We start from the raw sequence: 19,481 nt of genomic DNA, 5'->3' as shown, positions 1-19,481 counted from the left end.
CTATTTGCACTCAGTTGCTAGGCATGAATATATACTAACACGTTGATGCGTTAACTTAACTATCTGGGCCTATCATAATTCTTTTTATATAACGCAGACCCGCAAATTCAATGCCACCATGCTGAATTTTTGCATCTTTTTCAAACGTTTCTATATTCTAAAATTTCAGCATTTCTTATGTTCTGAACTATCCATCTGAAGAATCCAACAACCTCCACAACTGAATAGCTTTTGAACTACTTAAGTTAGAATAACTATTTTATTAGGAAAATTTATGCATGTATCTATAGTTCTCTACCTGTGGCTTCTTGAAATGAATCAATGTCAACACTTGCATTTTTTCATGTAATCACATGAGTTTAAATCGGGAGAATAAGTAACTTGGAGTGAATGTTGGTCTAAATCGAAAAAGGCTGTGGGGTCTGGCCTCGTCAAGAAACCAGAGAGAGTACTTTTGATTGCTATGGCAACAATATATGATGAGTCTTCTCACGAACTTAACATAGCAAGTTACATATATTGTCTCGCAAGTATTTTATATAGCAAGCGCACCTCATACCCACTATGAGTGCTACTATCACGTTATGTCCAAATTTACTCGATCCTGACACCGAATTTTATTTCTCTTCAGAGAGACGTTATTCTCTCGCCTGACCACTCTCCAGCCGGCGATAGAAATTGAACCATGCCTCGCCTATTATGATCGTTATCTGGTTTTTTTTTTGGTTTTATGGTGATTAAAGTTTGCAATTTGTACGTGAAATATACAATTGCATTTCTAACTGGCCTGGGATCGATTCATGGGGGAGCCATTTCTCTACTCTCTTTCCGCACGTTCAGTATTCGGTTCATAATGCTATAACAGGTTACATGGAAAATTCTAATTTTGACCGATAGAAAGCCCTTGGACCTCAAGTTCTGCGTTCGTAAAAGACCTTCTCGATTGTGACAATGTGCTTTTGTCTTTCGGGTCAGGACGCCTGCTAACTTTTTTCTAGGTTTTCGACATTTCAATTTCTGCTCTTCAAACGGTGCACCATTGACGTACTGTGCTCTTGTTTGAGACCTTTCTACCTAATATTCTAGCAAATATTTTCGCAGTAAGAATTTCCGCAATATTGTGGTTTCAGAGATCAGAAGCTGAGCGTTGATTTCCAAAACTAAAAGATGTTTTTTCTTTTTAAAGTCATTTCTTCGAGAATAGATTCAATCGGTTTTCATTGGAGACTTTTAAGAAGACTGGGGAAAGAGTATTTACCAGCCAAATTTCGTTTCGCAAAGCAAACGTTATTATTCTATTCCAAAGCCTATTGGATTCGTGTGCAATAACCTATTATGATCATACGTCAGTCTTTGCCGTCAGAAAACTACAATCTGGCCACCTAACTTGAAGCTACCTTCCTTAAAAATGCACTCGATATGAAACGTACTCTCTACTAGACCAATATGGCTGTCAAAACCCGAATGGCCGGGAAAAGAGAAAATGTCATTATTGCGGAAGTTATGAGTCGAAAAATATTTCTCTTGTAATACTTATCGTATAGCTGCACGGTCACGGCGTTGAGGTTGTGCCTCTTTTGGAGAAAATTGATGTCTCATCAGAACTAGCTACAGATTAATTCAGCTGTTGGCTAAGTTACGCTTCTGCGTATAACAGCAGTCACAACGAAAGGTTGCTTTTACATCCATAAATGTACAACAATAGACTGTAATGATCTATACAAACAGAGATTTCGTCGCAACCCTTACCCGACGTTAATTTCCGTATGAATGAAGGCATGTCCTCCTTGTCTTACTCCTCTTTCTTTTGTGCAAGCCTATTCACGTTTGTTTCTACTAGTGTTGATGCTGCCGTTGTTATTATTGCTGCTGCTGCTCCGTACTTTGTTTCTGTCTTTTGGCCTTCCTTTCAGTCTCGTAGCTAATGTCTTGCCCCAGCACAGGTATTTCCCGTCGTATCGGTTTGTCCTTCCAGTGCTATTGCAAATGGACGAAGATATCAGCTTCTGTTCCTTCCTTCATTATCTATTTCTATTTGTGTATGCAACGGCCACCATCTTCGCAGACGGACTGGTTGTGATGTGCACCATTGTTATCGTACCGCTATGGTGCGCTACCCCCCCTGGAACGCTACCAGCAAAATATCTAAGCAAGCGAGTTAGCGATAGACTACATGAAAACTGTGTATGATTTCGCTGTGCTACCCGACTCGCGCGCGTGGCCGCCTGGAAACTAATGGATGTCGAAAGAGAAATAGTGGGTGATCTATTCCTCGGAGGTCTAGAGAGGTTACGGAGATGGGGTGAAAATAGACGGAAATTGCTATTCTCACCAATTGGAGCAATTGTAAAACCAACGGCAGCAGCAGGGACATCAACAGCGAAGATAACAATGGAAGCAGCATCACCTTATGTTGTTTCGATAGTAAAGATGGCATTAACAATCTAATAACAGCCCATCACTTTCCTCTGTCTGTTTCGACCTAAAACAGTTGATAATGTACGTCCTTTATACGTTTAACCTTTACAATAGCTGAAACAATAAATGGCTGGAAGTGATGTTATCATAGCAAGATGGTGGACAGGAAGCCGGGTTACAGCGTATTGGTAGCAAAGAAGCCAGGGGGGCAGCGTGGATGGAAAACATTTTTATCGGCTGCTTGTGAGACAATTACAGGGATTCCCAGGCGGATTCTACTGTCGGCTGTTTAAACAATAAAATTCTTTAGCTTTTGATATACATGGGGTTCGATACTTTATCTGATCGTTTATGTCTTCATAGATTGTGTTGTTAAAATTGTTTCGGAATAGAAGGTGTATAACCAGCGGATGCGTGACAAAATAACAACCAGCACAACACGGTGCCATATGATCACTAGAATATACAAATACAGACATAATGGGAACAAGTGCTAGCTTTGTAAATCAGAATATTCTGCGTGTTGCAACGTTTTTAATTTTTGATTAGGTAGTTTTTTTTTTTCTCTAAATTGGTAGTTATAATATGAGAATTTTATTATTCAGGTATTGCGAATATAACCTGCAAAATTTTACCCAAATTTAAATCAAATTATCATTTGAGTCTTTAAGGTGACTGGCCTCTTCAAGGCATAATTGGGTATCTATGGAATTTTCTGCGTGTGCATACCCTGTTAGATATCAGAATAAGGTCTACAATGCTATATCTGTAAATATTTAATTAAATTAGATAGTGCTGCGTTTTTTCTAGACTTGTTACGGTAGACGAGAAAGCTTAACCTGCGTTTTTGAACAGGCAGACTACAGGCCACCTGCTGTGCAAATGGCGCAAAAGTAGACACAGAATATTTAACGCCTGGTTTGGTGACAAGGGCTGAATTCTTATAAGCGAAATAGGAAAGCCTTTTAATCGTATGCTGTCGTCACATATAGCAACGGACAAAATGCCGTTCGCTGATACTTCAGTCCCAACCGTAAATTTCACCAAGTTGCTTGTGACGGTTGTTTCGGCAAGAAGCCAACAAAGCCGTTACTATACTTGTAAAGAGCTACTCCTTCGAGGTACGCGTAAATGAAAAGGAAAAAAACAAAAACAAACGTATTTTGTACTATGGACGCTAAGTACACCTAGGCACACCGACGAGGCGATTACTTTACAAAGCTCTTCTTTGGATCAGATCGGCAACAAATCAATGTTTACATAATAAATATAATTATTATATATAATAATAATATTATATATATTTTAGAATTATAAATGTATATATGAATAAATAAAAGAGTAGCGATGGGCTTTTGTTTCTCACAAGGCTGGGAATGCTCTTTTCTTTTTATTGTAGGAAGGCCGCCAGATAGAATAGCCGGGCAATTGTTCTATTCAGTTACCTATTATTTTTCACACCCCAGCGCAGATAATACCTCTACTATAATGTAATATATTAGTTAAACTGGGTGCCCATCTACCAGTATCAAACTAAACAAATGTCCATTTAGTTCGTGACAAATTATACTGGCCACTAATAAATTGTGCCTACTTGTAAAGCCACTATGATCATTCGTCATCTCTGTTAAAGCCGATCAGTTGATCCTGATATAAAGGGTTGAATAACGAGCAGGCGTATACGTATACGTACGCATCCCGGACCTTTTTGAAAATCGGCGAGCGCCTATATAATCAAACGCATTTCGATCACTCTATTGTCAATTCAATCAATCCTACCAGTAACACTAACAAAAAGCAGAGTACGACTTTTTCTCGCGCGGTTTGTGCAGCTTCGATAGTCGTCCCGTCCCGTTTTTTCGTTCCTCGACATCTGATTTTCCAGTATTCTGCCTCTTAAGCTGAAACGTCCAGAGGGATAAAAAGGTCCCAGAAGGAAGTCGAAACTGTATATCGTCGCTAATAAGTAAGTTATAACATCATAACAACAACGTACGGGGGCCAGTTACGATGGTCGCAACTCGGATGTAGATGGCGGCGCCCGCAGGAGCTAAAAATCTGCTTTTGAATTTTGAAATTGCAGCGCGAATTTACACAAGCGTTGTGCAGCTATCGGCACGACGCATAGGGACAACATGCTTAATTTTTAGTCCTCTACTACCATATATTCAAACATTTTCCAAGATCACAAAAACACGACGCAATTTTCTACTTATATCCTTTCACCGCCGTCCCCATTATATGTATAATACCACGCTCAAGCAGCCAAACAGTTACGTATCATACGACTGTCTAATGAGAACGCTAGTTCTCGCGGCCTTCATTACCCCACTTGTTACTTACCATTCATCTGCAGGACTTTCGGACCGTTGTTAGTTATATGATTGTAGCTATTAAAACGAGGCTTAGCCCGACCGGCAGCGTAAATTGTTTCAATGTACATTGTGATACTCTGTACATTTTTACGTGTAGCTATACAATAAATGTCCCAATATTTCAACTATGATACACATATAAAGAATAGTTGTCGTTCAAAGTAGAACCCCTATTGGGGTATCGATAGCTCGATAAACTGTAGCAGTTCTACATATATAATTGCCCACTCAATTGCACTAAAATCTGTATAGCTATCATTCTTAGTCATGGTGCTTATCTGTAATCGCAATATTGTTTTTGTCCAAACAATGTCAATTTTTTCGCATTTTATACATTGCTGACAAAAACGATATGTGGTACAACGAGTGCAAAAAACACGAAATATATATATTTATATGATATCAAATTGAAATATATACATATATACGGATTCGTACTATTCGTTCAAGTTATTCTTCTCTGAGAATTAGAACAGGTGGTCAATGTTTCGCTATAGGCTCGAAATGCGGCCGCCCATATAGCTCTAAAAGTGGTCTAAGTAATGCAACACTACGTAATGAATTTGTAAAAAGTAACTTACTTGACAATGTGACTGTGGAAGAAACGAAATTGCAGGTAGAAAAACGAACTTGCTTTTTCCCTTTGTCGCTCCGCCAAGGTTCGACCAAATGTGATGAATATGCTTAACTTCTTCGTACAGCCCATTTTTTGAAATTTGGTCAGAGAAAGAGGCCACTAACGTAACTTGCACTAAACCCCTGTGCATTTCAGGAGCCCAAAAAGTTTGATAGTGTTAAAACTTCAAACCAACGTTTCTTTGCCTGGAAAACGGGTAAAAAGAGATATTCCAGTTATTTAAAAAGATTTTTTTTTTTAATAGAAAAATAATTTAAGGATGAATCCGAAAACTCCTAATGTAGTGATTAGGCCGCATTTAGAACCATACCAGATCTTTTTAGAATCTAAAAAGTTATAAATCATGCTTCTATCGTTTTGAACAGCTCTCTATCTATATTTTAGGGGGAACAATGATGGTATGACAACGAACTCATCACGCAGTTTCCTGGAGCAGATTTTCACGAAAGTCGTCAACATACCCGGTGCGAGGCATAGAAGGGAATATAATATGAAGCGAGGGGAAGTTACGTCCCATCTTAGCGTTCGTGCACACTCGCATGCATGAAGTCGCAATATGCGAGGAATAAACAATTCGGGTCCGGACGATCCCTCAACGACGATAGAACTAACATATTGGAGAAGCGAAAACAGAGCGTGAAATTGCAAAAATAGTGTATTGCTCAATATGAAATGCTTTGAAAAAAGTCGCTTTGAACCCTACTAGAGGTATGGCATTTATAAAACGGCAGTAGAAACACCGCAGCAAACGCACGACGCTTCATGATGGTCCAACAGATCGGACGCTATCATTTCGATTCATCGGCGGGCAGAGCTACTGGAAAACTCGTGTTTTGAAGCGCATTCACGGCCGCGGTAGTTATTCTTAGAAGCGACTGATATGGCCCGTATATTATATATTTCTCTCCAAGAGTTCAATACCGGTGCCTTCATCAACGCAAGCACGTACAATAACAAGTGCTCTTTCCAAAATAAATGGCAGCGAAGCAACTAGGAGATGTAACAGCGCGGGTCAATTCCAGAACCCAAGCAAAATTCAGCACAGATGTACTTATCTAGTTAGACACCATTGACTGCCAGCCCCAAACGAAATTCAGACTGCCGTCACTATCACTGCTAAAAGTCTCAGTAAAACGCCACGGGCTCGCCAGTGCGAAGTCTATCTGAAACGAACAATGAATGATCTGAAAGCCCATGATTATTGAAGAAGCTTGTTAGCTATAGCATAAGAGGATAGGCCGCGCCTAAACTCGCCATTTTTAGGTTGGCCCTGCAGACATATTGGCGTCACAGCAAATCTCTATCTTTTTCAAGTAGTAGTTAATCTCAATGATACTTGAGCAAGCATAATATATCTAAGCATGTGGTATGATCGGTGGAAATAACAGTCTATAAAAACATCAAGCAAAGCGCAGTATTAAATATAAACGGTTCAATATAGCGGCCAAACGTGTTAGCAGCGATTGCTGATTTTCATATAGCTCTTTGTTATGACTGCATTGCTATTATAGGATCAAACAGGTCATAGATAGAAACGTTATAATATACCTCAAAATTTCTATCGGTCCTTTTTCTAGGGTTATTATTATTATTCATTATTATCTGTATCGCTTGCATAGTATTAGTGTTTACTTCAGTTAAATAAATAAGTATCTATGATACTGCACGTTGACTTTTCGAGGTGAGACAGTAATTTACCGTAAATTTTTGAAAAAATCTGCAACTTATTTCTACGCAATTAATGATAACTATTTTTCTAACTTATAGAACTCACAAAACATGTAAGTTTTACAGGTTGCAAAACAGATTTATTATTCGAAATTTTCGAGTGAACGTCAGTTTACATACCCCTTTAAATTTGCTTTGATCATTCTTTCAGACATAATTCCGGAGCAAAAACATCGATTCCGGATAAGTTGGTTCGTTTCAATAAAAAAGCATGAGTACTTTATTTATAAGAGTTATGAATAGTACAATTTTGCTTCGCAACAGGTTTATTCCACAGGCTACAGAACATTAGCCCGCTTGTAAACGAGACCCATTCCACTTACGATTTTCCCAGACGTCAGTCATAACCCACGTGTATTGGGTCCATTTCGAAAGTTCCAGGCACTCAATAACATGAACCCCGGGGCATCACGGCGTAGCAAAGAATGTGTATCGGTGTATTTATTGAATCCTTCGTCAATTTTTCCTAGAAATACATATCTTTTTGCCTATTGTATTGGTCCGTTGATGCCCTTATCGACACTAACAATACACACACGCTCGGCATGGGCGTTACGAACGATTGGTGTTTTATCAGTTGGATGAATGAATTATTAGGTTTAATCGTTGCGGAAGAAAATAATAGACATGGGAGTAAATCTGACTGTGGATGCCCTTGTTTAGATTGTGTTAAGATCTGTGTTTGCATTCATTTCTATACTGTATATGTGCGTTTAAGAAGATTGTAGTGACGCTAAATCTTGTTTAGGTTGAAAGATAGTACACTTCCTACGCAATAGCCTTACACTCCTGGAAGGGCCATCCGAGCGGTCTATATAATTAGAAATGTGACGAATTGTGAAACGTGCCTTTTTTACGTTTTGTACTTCGCCGAAAAAGTTCCGCTAATTAGAAAAGTTCCTAACCGCTGATTAGATATAACTATGCGGTTGAGCCAGAACCGTCCCCATTCACCTGTTGGGAATCCCATAGTTCCCATTCGTTCTTGTGACTAGTGTTGACTACGGAGCATTGTTAGAGAGTTAGAAGTAATAGTTACAGTTAGATTTCATGTAGCCTTTTCTGCGACCTCGAAGTGCTCAGGCCATGTTCTCGATGAGACCCAAAAAGGCCTCTAAAAAGAGATGTATCACTTGGTGACCAATGCTCGGTTCGGCTGCGTATCAACTTGGATAGCTGGCCGAATGTAACGGTAGAGTAATAACAGTTACGTATGTTGTCAGACACAAATACAATTATTTGGCAAAATATTATTATTGCCAATAATTATTATTACAAAAGAAAGCGCATCTCAATATACGTAGCGTGACTACCCGCTAAAAGCTATTCGTTGTCGGCAAAATGAAGTTACTTTTTTAAAAACCTGTCGTTTATGGGCTTATTTCATAGAAACAGGAAATAGCATAAAAAAGATCATTGTGACTAGATGTCTGGCGCTTGCCCTCTATGAGACTCTACATGCTAGTGAATGATATCTGCTATTAATTTGCTCCGCATACCGTCGGTACGAGCTTACAATTAGCCTTGGGCGTATAGCGAAATTTTCGTGTTCGTGTAGAGTTCGCCATTGAATCCATGCCACGTTAAGCTGATTTCTGCTTTCTTGATGGCCTGCGTACGAAGCCAAGTCTTATCTATAATACACTTATAGGCAAACTCGAATTTTCTCTATTTGTTGAAAAATCACAACCCATGTGTTCAAATTTCACTGCCGGTGTTCTTCTCTAATAAACTATTGTGTGAGCAGTGTCGCTCTCTATAAAATCTGTGTTATTGGGCCAGTGCTTTGAGGGTACACTCAAGCTGTCACTTCAGTTTAGCAAAATGTCCACTTTTTCTTCTTTCGATTAATCCGGTGGAAAGTTTTCGATGGATACTGTCGTTTTTCTTTCAGACTGCTTCGTATCTTTGCTAAAATGTTTTGTTCTTGATTTATTCCGAAATGTCTCGTTGCAAGAGTGCAAATTGAGTTTTGGCTCCCGCAACGAAGTACATTTCGTCCTAACATACCGGCTTTTTTAATCTCTTCAACTTTATTTTCCTGCTTATCGCTACGAGTGGCTCTTTTGATTTGTCGCTTATAAGGGCAACTATAGATCCATTCCCGAAGATCTGAAGAGTTTCCCCACAATGTACTTTGCCAAAAACCTTTTTAAACCGACGAAAGCGGAGGGTACTAAGCGCTTATGTCGATAGATTTATTGCACGAGATTCCGTATTGTCTGTACGTGTAAACGCCTTGATAAGGGGCGTGCTTGCTGGCACTTAGATTTCAGTCGTAGAAAAGTTTCCATCTTTGCCATTTTCGTAAAAGATGAACCTTAACGTAGCATATCCAGTACCTGTTGGGATCTCGGTCATTAGTCCTATGGATACCGGAGTTAGAAGCTGATTATTCTGAAACTCCTTGGTACCCTTGTACATGGAATTGTACCAATCCATTTTATCGTTGGCTTCATGGTAAAATGTATATGTTGAATGTGTTGTAATAGCATTGTTATAGCTGTAATGGTACTAGTAGCAGGATTCGAACGACAGCAAGCCTTACTGTGCTCATGGATCGCCTCTTTTTCCTGTGTTCAATTGTTTTGCGTATTAACAGCTTTGTTGCCGCACATACCAAAATGGCCTAATTTCAAAATGTCTAAAGAAGCTAAACTATTATTTTTCGTGCTTAACTTTGACTGGGTAGGTCTCATCTTGCTCTGCCAGGCTATGCTGTTATAGATCCCCAGTGGGATGAAAGTGATCCAGGCGTTTGGTGTAGTCCTTTGCTTTGGTTCCGTACCTAGAGTCCATGCGCAGTAGAAGTGTGCGTAAAAGATAGGCGTGACTACCATGAGCAAGTGGCTGCGCCCTCTGTTGCCATCTTAAAGTACCCTTCGGAGTATATGTACCATGTGGTCGCAGGTTACAGTCAATAGAACCTAGTCGAGTTCCTGTAGTAAATATGGGCATCCTAAACTTCGAACGTGGTATAATTGTCTCCATTTAGACATACGCATTTCCGCTGCTGCATTTTTCTCTTTATAATTAATCGGCTACCTTTAGCGTGTATTGAAAAAGTTTCTGTAAGCAGAATTACATCAGCCTCGAAACAACTATGTGTTTTCCATGCTGAGATAAGCTTTAGGTCTCTCTTTAAGAAAATATGAACTAGGATTGCCTCTTTGTACTTGTTATAGACCGGTCTTTGTGTTGCTTCTACCTGTTCGTATTTCTTTATGTTTTAGTTTCCCGCCCTCGTAAGATCTTTATAGATGCGGTACTCACCGAATGGTGAAATGTTCGACCAAATCAACCGCTAAAAACGTTAGTCATGTGTACAACGGAATGCCCTTAATTTGATTTTGAGTGCCAATGCCGTGCAACGCTAGTTATATAAATTCTATTAGGAATTTAAATATTCTTACCAGCTACATGGTACATGAAAACTCGCTGACTTCGCGCGTATTCATTTTGCCAAAATGGTATACATAACATGGGGGTAAGTATACCAAGGTCACATTTAACAACAAGATGTGCTTTGAGATCACATGCTTTACGGCTCGGAAACGAACCGGATGGTCACGGATATTTACGTGAATCGAAAGCGAGAATCACACTAATCAATTACCGATAATTGACGCTGACCAGTTAATAGCTACGAGAGGGATTTGTGAGACAGGATTTTGTATGCAACTTGTACACGCTCGTGCAATGGTAGAGCTTAACAAACAACTTCGATTTATCGATAATTCTATGCGTGTAGTCGTCGCCACTACTTTCCTTCGGATTACATGTTCAGTGCACAATTGTGCCGACGTAATGAAGGAAACGTCTGTGCAACAGAGAGAGAGGATTGTGTTCCTCGAAAGAGCACAGCGTTTATTTTGGATTACAACCCAAATGCCGCGAACGCCAAAGACTGACGTCGCACCAGCTGGGGCACCGCTCATCAATACCACTAGCAACAAGATTGTTGTTCCACTCAGCTCGACGCCGAAAAATAGCTTTTAGAAATTAATACCTGCACCCAAATGTGCAACACAACCCGTTAGTATAAGATGCTCACGAACTTGTCGTGTGTTTTTGATATAGGAAAACACGGAAAAATTTTCAAATAGAAGGCCTTATTATTAGTGCAATTGGTTTTAACCATAGACATAAAGCAACGTAAAGCGATGTATGCAATTTCGTAGAGAATTTTTATCTAGACACAAATCTACAATTTTTATTAAATTCTACCTGAGACTATTCCAGATAATAACTTTCAAGACTACTCACATTGGTTTATAAGCTAAACAACATTTACTCGAAACGCATTCAAAAATGCAACCCTAAGCTGACTTTTTTTTCTAGCGCCTCCTAGCAATTCCAAGCGTGATTTCCAACCCTTTGAGGGTTCTATAATTGCAATGGTTAGCCTTATGAAAAACGAAAATACAAAATGGTACAGATAGCAAAGACACTACTAGACCGCATTGCGATACACGTTAATAATAGCCGTTACCAGCCATCTTATTGGCTTAAAGGTCATTATGTGCATTGTTCTGTTGCCGACTCGCCCATCGCTAAAGCGGGTTTCATAGGACTTAGTGCCGCCTGCTGGTTTAGCGACTGTCGAAGTTCGTTATACTCGGTCCGGCATATGAAAGAAAGCCGAGAGAAAACACTCAGAAGCAGCCCAACCCAGACGACGCAAGGCCACATGCGATGGCCAACCGCTGACCTTAAATAACGCTCGCAAATTTCGGCGGAATCGTTAGGGAATTTCGACCTAACGCGTCCATCTAGCATCATCGCGCTTTTAAAGCCGCTTTCCGACCCATTGCTGCTTACCGTTTCGTCCATCCCGCCCATCTTTATCGTAACTGTAACCGTAAAATTACAAAGACTACCTTTTATCAACAGAGTAATTTCTAAACGACAATGAGACGTTGCATTACCTATATAGATAAATGACTTTACAGATATATTACAGAGATGTTATTACGGAGATTTATATATAGCTAATTCGAGATTCGTACAACACAGAACGTTGCCATTATCTATCTTGTTCATGCGGAGACTGCTGACCTAAAAATCATCATCTAGAGGTGACTTAGAAATCAGAATCAAACTGGGACAATCCTGTCATCTTTTCGACTTCGCGATCACAAAGTCCCTGCCACATGACCACTTCTTTTCCAGAAGTCTTGCACTGATGGGAAAAAAGTGTGGGAACGACATCGTCAACCCACTTTGCCCCGATTAAAATTGGTTTTTTGGCGTCGGTTGCCTTGCAAAGCGGAGCATATATCTGAGAAATAAGAACAGCAGCTAAATTACAGATGTCGCATGGTTAGCCCCCCTTGTAAGCCACACCGACAGCATGTTATTAGTTAATCCTCTTGCAAAGAACACATTTTCACAAAGAAAAATTGGGCGAAACGAGAATTGATCAGCGTACGACCCGATTACGATTAGCAGCTAGCCTTAGTCAACCGTACTCCTGACTCACTATCTACCTTCTGATCCGCCTATTGCTGATTTTGGTGTCGTCGATAAGCGAGCAAAACCCGTATAGTTGTGGAAGACAAATATGCATAGATAAAGCGAGCTTATAAACTGCCAAAATATTGGCCTTTACCAATATAGAAATATTTTTAGCAACATCGTTACATACGTGAATCGCACGTAGCAATGTAGTCAATGCGTGATCAAGAAAGGGTACAATTGCATTTCGTCTGTAGAGATGATTTTCAAGATTCGAAAACTTAGTTGATCTAAAAGAAAGTGAGTACGATACGTGGTACGCGTGATTACCGCGCGTGTTTCCCCAACGCTCCGACGACTAATTTCAGACACAGATGCACAAAAACAAATCCAGCGATTAAAATCGGCTTCAAAGATGGTTGCTGTGCTTCCGCTAAAATTTCCGCTATGCTGTTATGTTGTTTTACTTACTGTTATCTTGTACGAGAGCGCACGGCTATGCTTTGACCGTGCTTCCGCACTGTATTAAAAGAACTAAGGCTGAATTAAGGAATTATAGAACTAAGGCTGTTTGCGTCTACAAGGCAATTACTTAGGTTATGGGTCTGACCCTCAAAGGAAAAGACAGTGAGAATGTGAAGACTCTACGTACTGATAAGCTACTGGTGTTACAAAGGCCATATGGTAATGTAGGAAACCATATCTGTCGACAATACAAAACTGCGCTACCAAGTTGGTCGAAATCAGTAGTCACAACAAGGTTTGTTTTTTCGACCGTGCTGAGTGTTCGCCACAATGGGAGTTTCTGTGCATATTACTCTTTACCTAATAGCCTCCTCAGGCTATTACAGTGACTTTCTTCCCAAAATGTAGTTTAGCGTTACATTAGAAGTACCAGGCCGCTGGTGGGAGACTGGGAATGTATCGGCTACCGGCTAGGACTTGTTTTCATTTTGAGGCTTTTTCTGGGACAAGTGTGCAGCTTGTCGTCCAGGCCTAAGCTGAAGGTATTGCCTGTCTGTATGTGTTTCTTATGGGTCTAGGCCAACCAAAGCCGTAATGGTCCTTGAAGACGTGCGGAAGTCCATGAACGAAGTGGCTTTCCCCTAACAAATTGACCTTCTGTATGTTAATATTGAAATCCATACCGCCTCGGTTGAAACGCACCACTAACAAGATACCTAACGTTTTTTCCTAACCAGAAATTATGCTAAAAGAAAAAAAGACTATGCACCTCTACACGAACGCTTTAGTCTCTCAATCGTAATTAATAAAAAAAAAATAAATTTTCCTTGCTTCAGTTTAAAAGTCAAGCTAAGCTATGACGATGACAGAGTGACGAACATCGGAGATATCGATAATTGTATCTAGAGAGAACTTGCTACTACGAGAATAGATGAGGGAACCTGTTCGGCTTGCATGAGATTGTAGTGTTGACCGTTGTCCGAATAAGGGGAGCATTGAATTTATGATCCGTTATTAAACTCCAGTCAGGATAACTATGTAAGCTGACTGCTTATAGCAGTTCCTCTCTAATTATTCGTAAGGCTGTTCCATAACAGACTTCAAAAATGCGCGATGACGGAGTTACGGAATTGGTTTGCAAAGACGTAACATCTCTAGCCATCCAATCCATTACGGTTGTAAGCATCAGAGCTAGAGCTGCACAACAGTAGTGCAATCTTCCATATATTATAATCTTTACACTAAGTTAACTTCGTAGAACTTACTTCGGGGATACCGAAAACAACGAGGCAGTTTTGAATTAAAATTGAGCCTTAGATTATCAGGTACAACAATGAAAATACGAAAAAAAAATCTGTTTCGAACACTAATTAGAGCTTGCAAAAGCTTTTTTTTCTGCCATACCGATAGACAGAGTCGATAGATAATACGGTAGCTAGAGATTGGGGTGGTAGATTGGGGTCGATCGAATCGATCAACACTAACCCAGATATATTCCTAGAACATTATAATTTATGCAAAATATGTGATAGAAGTAATGATCTAGCTATGTTAGCATACAGAGTCAGGTAGCTATCGTCGCACGGATGAGAGATCTAATTAGAAAGTTAGCTGCTTGTTTTTGCAGTGAACGTAGAAAATGAGCGAGAAGATTTGTTTGTTGTGCTAGACTTTGCTTGTTAGAAATTGGCTGAGTCGCGTAAGGTACTAATCTAGCTACACATGCATGCACACACATACATACATACGTATATATACATGCACAGAGGTGAGGTTTCGAAAAGGCGGCCGCTTCTGCATTCGGCTTGCCCCGTTTTGGACCGATGCCTTTTCAGTGCTTCGTTTTTTGCACGTAACGACCCTCTTATTGTCACCGAACGAAAGCATTTGCGATTATTCCAAAGAAATTTAATAGCAAAAAAATGCCCATTCGTCGTTTAGCCATATTAGAACAGTTGAATCCGTCTAACCCAAACTACTTATAACAGGAAAATGTCAAAAAGACGATGAGTACCGCAACGTAACCCTGTTTAAAAGTAAAAAACTTATATTGAAAAAGAGTAAAAAATATTCAAATACAAAGATTGGCTAGTTTATCATTAGTCCACAATAGGTCCTGTTATGAATCCTAAAAATGCAATTAAAATTAATTTCGGTGACGTTTGTACAGTATAACGTTTGACACGTTCTGGACGTATTGTATTCAAATGAATTAATTTAAAAAACTTGGTAATCGCCAATATTTTATCCAGGAAAATTGTACTATATAGGTTAAACGCAAGCACAAATTACACTAATTTAAAACGCAGCCTAACTATTATATATTGATTCGATGTATTCAATATAAACCAGCTTCGACATGTATATGTAAACTTTCCTACCGAGTTTAGTAGAATTTGGTAGGAATTTTTGCCCGAGCAGATTTGCAGCCTCTTCGTCCAGAGGCTTTTTTTTCACACATTACGCTTTCTACATTTACGCCATCGCCATTGTAAACATCTTCCGTGACAAAGTAAAAATACATTTCAATTAAAATAGGTTACCCAGTAAGCTACAAAACTCGGCGTCTAATTACGATTGATGCCGGCCTCCCTGTATGGGGATAGACCGCTTAAATCATGCCATTGGTATTTTTTAAATTATTATATTATAGAAATTGCAGTTACGTTATTCTCTTGCTATTTAGCTTTGTAAACGTTTACTCTATGGGCTTTGTGCGAAAGTCTATAGTAGAAGCCTTTCTGGGCTATAGCGAAAGCCACACGAACGACTCAATAGAATGAAACGATCCATGGGAGTCAAAAAACCAAAATGAGGCTATCGTATAACTGCTTGGAAACATTTCGAGCTTTGATTTTCATCATTCAGCCGCTTTCATTGATATGGAAAAACAAAAAGAAAAAAAAAAAGATGTGTAACTTCACCACCTGCGCACCGCTAATCGTTCATCGGAAATACTTCCCGGATTACGTGTGCGTGTAGTCATGAAACAAATCCGTAATGAAATAGAAGTGATTAACGCTAAATACGTTCTCCGAGTATCACTTTCCCATCTAATGGCCGAACTCAGCCGACCAGGATTATAACTGCCGCTGACTTTCTGCATGACTTTGCAGTTACCTACGGGACAAGGCCAACGTTAGGCCGAGCATTCTCTACTTGGCTCATGCATGAGACCGATCAAAGGGTGAACATTGACTTGGCAATCGTGCAGTCATATAAAAATAGATAGCGAAGCCAACGGCCAAGTCAAACGGTCACACCAGCCGCTTCTTATGGCCTCCTCATATTGTTTAACAGTAGCGACTATATCATATGATTGCAATTGAATGAGCCTTACTTATAAACCCTAGTAACCGATCAGCGACAGGAGCACCTCGTTTGACTTAGATAGAATCTAAATCATTATTATTATCAAGAAATTTATAAAGATTACTGCTCTGGTCCAAATCCGTATGTCTCAAGGTCGATTCGTCAGCGTTCTTGTTCCCATTTAAATAAAAAAAAACGTAAATTATACGAGCAGTGTACATGTGTACGCACATTTCCTTCAAACCTCAGTGTTTTCAAGATAAGAAAATAAAACAATTCTGAATTTGAGTAATAAAACAGATGGTGTGTAAAGCACTAAGCATTTTATAACTAAAAAAATGTAGATGGAGACTCGAGCATTGTACGTTTTCACCCATGCCCGGCCAACAAATACGATCGTTGTGAACCCACACCGGATTGCCTTTCTCTGCCCGTTTAAACTGGCCGTTTGTATATCAACAGCTAATTTAAAGTGGGTAAATTCTGAAGGGATTTTAGAACTATTAAGACATTACGCGCTTGCTCTTTACTTCAAATCAGTATTCATATTATTGCCTAATTTTATTTTTTCGACGACGTTGTTTTTTAAATAGGGCATCCAAAAATCATACATAATCGGACTATTACGGATCTGTTCTACTGGCGTGAACGTACTCATATGGCATGTTATAACCATTTGTCTTAGGATTCGGCTTCTTTGCGCCGCTTCCGAGTGCCATGGAAGCCTGGTGCGGATCAGAGATTTGATGTGGCGGCGCACCACGAAGCCCAACGCGTAACTATTCTTCTACCCATATTAGCATTTCGTTCTTTTTTTTTTCACGCGGACACTAACTTACCGTGAGACAGACTACGGTAATTTTGCGATGGCGGCACAGTTAGCGAAGCTCATATATTATTTTGACTCATTATGAAATGGAATGGAAACAGGCGCCCAGTAATACTGGGGTGCTTTTCGCTTTCTCTCATGCCTACGTCCCTCAAGTCAGCGCTAACGGCCAGTGCACAGCTCACTTGCTTCGTTAGTCAGAGTCAGCCGTTCACTATTAAGGCATGTACTAATAACATTCCTTGGCTTCGTCTCGTCCGCGTTTGTGTTTCCACCGAATTCATTAAAACTTTTCAAATTCTACCAAACATAGCTCCGGCTTTATTCGTTCTACCGGTGGCTCTCGGTATTGCTGCGTACACGACTAATTTCATGAAAACTATTCTTCTCACAGCGAACTCGTAACAACCGACTATAACGCCGTTGTTTATTGACTGGCTTCATCGTTAGGACGTCCTGCTTCGGCCGGTCGCGTGTTTTCCGCGACTGTTTTTCCCCCATCTTTGTTCAGGAACTGACGCAAGCCAAACAGAACATTTAGCATAGGAACGTGATCGGGTGGTATCATGGATAACAAAAAAATAATAACCGGATGCAAGGAATAAACAAGGAGGTCGCGTTTTCTTAGCCATATATAATGGATTATATTGATCTAACAAAAAAAGTACTGACCGTTTTTCTAGTTGGATGCCTTTTGAGTCACATACCCCCAAATCATACGAGTCACGTCAGGTCGGCATTCGTGTTATTTAAAATCTGAGATTTGGTGGTAAAGAGTGCTGTTTTTGTCTGTTCTCTTGAAATATTTCTATATTAAAGTTGTTATTGTGCTAACCTCTATTCAGACTTAAAATAAAAACAAGGGAAAATTCCATAAGAATTCGCTGTATTTTACAATTAAGACAAAATGGTTATTAGGAAAATAAAATATTTCTAAAGTTAGATTTTCGAAAATAAAATTATCTCAAGGAAGAAAAGTCTGTAAGCGAACGATTAGCTAATAATAAAATTATGTTATTCAGGTCCATAAAAAAAGTTCCGCTGTTTGTGATTAAGGCGCATTATTAGAAGAAAAGTTACTGCCAAGCTTGAGCACGATGGATGCGTGAGTAGGCACCGTATTGCCATCCGTTACCAACCAGTTTTCAACCAAAGGAAGTTGGCTCCCAAAAGAAGTTCGAAATTTAAATACCGCACCAACTGACGAGAAGGAATTGCTCGATCATCGATGAATCTCTACAGAAAGGCAAAACAATCAAATCGCAAATGATAAAAAGTGGTACAAATAAAATAATATGCTTCAAAACCCAGGGAAGGTTATGCCTATGTTTAGTAGGATTTATAAGGAATCGTGCATTATGAATTGCTGCCACTTAAAAAACAACAATTATTTTTTCTGCTATCGACAGTTACCACGATTATAATAAGCGGTCAAAAAAGTCGAACGGAGCTTGCGCATACACATACATACTCAGCTGTCCGGCAAAAATTGAAAGAACGCGAACTGGAATTTCTAATGTACTTGCTATATAGCCCAAATCTTGTATCATTAAACCTGTTTCGGTCTTTATAATACCCTCTAGATAATGTTTCAATAAAAAAGTGTGAAAATCTTTTTTGCCAAGACATTATGGTGTCATTATAGAAATGGTGAAGGATCATTGACTAAAGTGACGCATATTTAGTATTTTAGGCTATCAAAAATACTTGCTTTAATTTTGTATAAAAGCGGTCAATAGATTTTCAACAGCCTAGAATGGATGTCGTAGAGAAGCAAACTTGAAAGGGGTATCTGGGCTTCGACCCCACTAACTACGATACGTAAGAGAGTATACATCTGTCGATATGCTCACTCACGTAATTATAGAGCTTTTTCAAGAAAAAAATAAAAACGTGATCATTTTTCTTCGTTAAATGACATTAGAATGGTGTCTCTGGTTTCCTTCGTCTAAGCGACCTTGGATAATTAATTTATTATTATTTAGAGCATGTTTAAACCTTGCGGTTTTGTAGGATTTAAATAAATACCTAATGTCTGTTATTATACTGAGCAGAATGCGTAAAATGCCTTTTCGCGTGGCTGTTGAAATCATATGTGCGACCAAATGAGCTTTTTAGCGAAATCTCTATGGCGCGCATAGCTTCTACTACCGGTAGAGGCGTCTCAATGCAATCCCCACAAAACGCAATTTTTATAACCCACTATTTTTTTGAATATGCAACAGCTTCAGCAAACAGGAAAAGCATCCATCGCTTCTGA

The 19,481-nt window shown here is 39.4% G+C and overlaps 1 long non-coding RNA gene across 2 annotated transcripts in view; it reads right to left on the bottom strand.

Annotated features, from left to right (window-relative positions):
- The window catches only part of LOC147756524 (uncharacterized), a 42,823-nt gene extending 36,015 nt beyond the window's left edge, over positions 1 to 6,808 (bottom strand). Inside the window, exons 1-3 of one of the 2 annotated variants that reach the window (XR_015324525.1) lie at positions 5,892 to 6,808; positions 5,375 to 5,615; positions 3,649 to 4,319 (exon numbers count right to left, since the gene is read on the bottom strand). This is a non-coding gene — a long non-coding RNA (uncharacterized LOC147756524). Of the gene's footprint in view, positions 1 to 3,648; positions 4,320 to 5,374; positions 5,616 to 5,891 lie in introns of those variants that run through there. The other variant, XR_015324526.1, reaches the window with a different exon arrangement.
- Between the last annotated feature and the right edge of the window lie 12,673 nt (positions 6,809 to 19,481).

The sequence above is a fragment of the Varroa destructor genome, unplaced genomic scaffold (genome assembly GCF_002443255.2).
Source record: "Varroa destructor unplaced genomic scaffold, Vdes_3.0 BEIS01000003.1, whole genome shotgun sequence".
In the NCBI taxonomy this organism is placed as follows: Eukaryota; Metazoa; Arthropoda; class Arachnida; order Mesostigmata; family Varroidae; genus Varroa; species Varroa destructor.
This window is presented reverse-complemented; position numbering and strand designations above follow the sequence as displayed.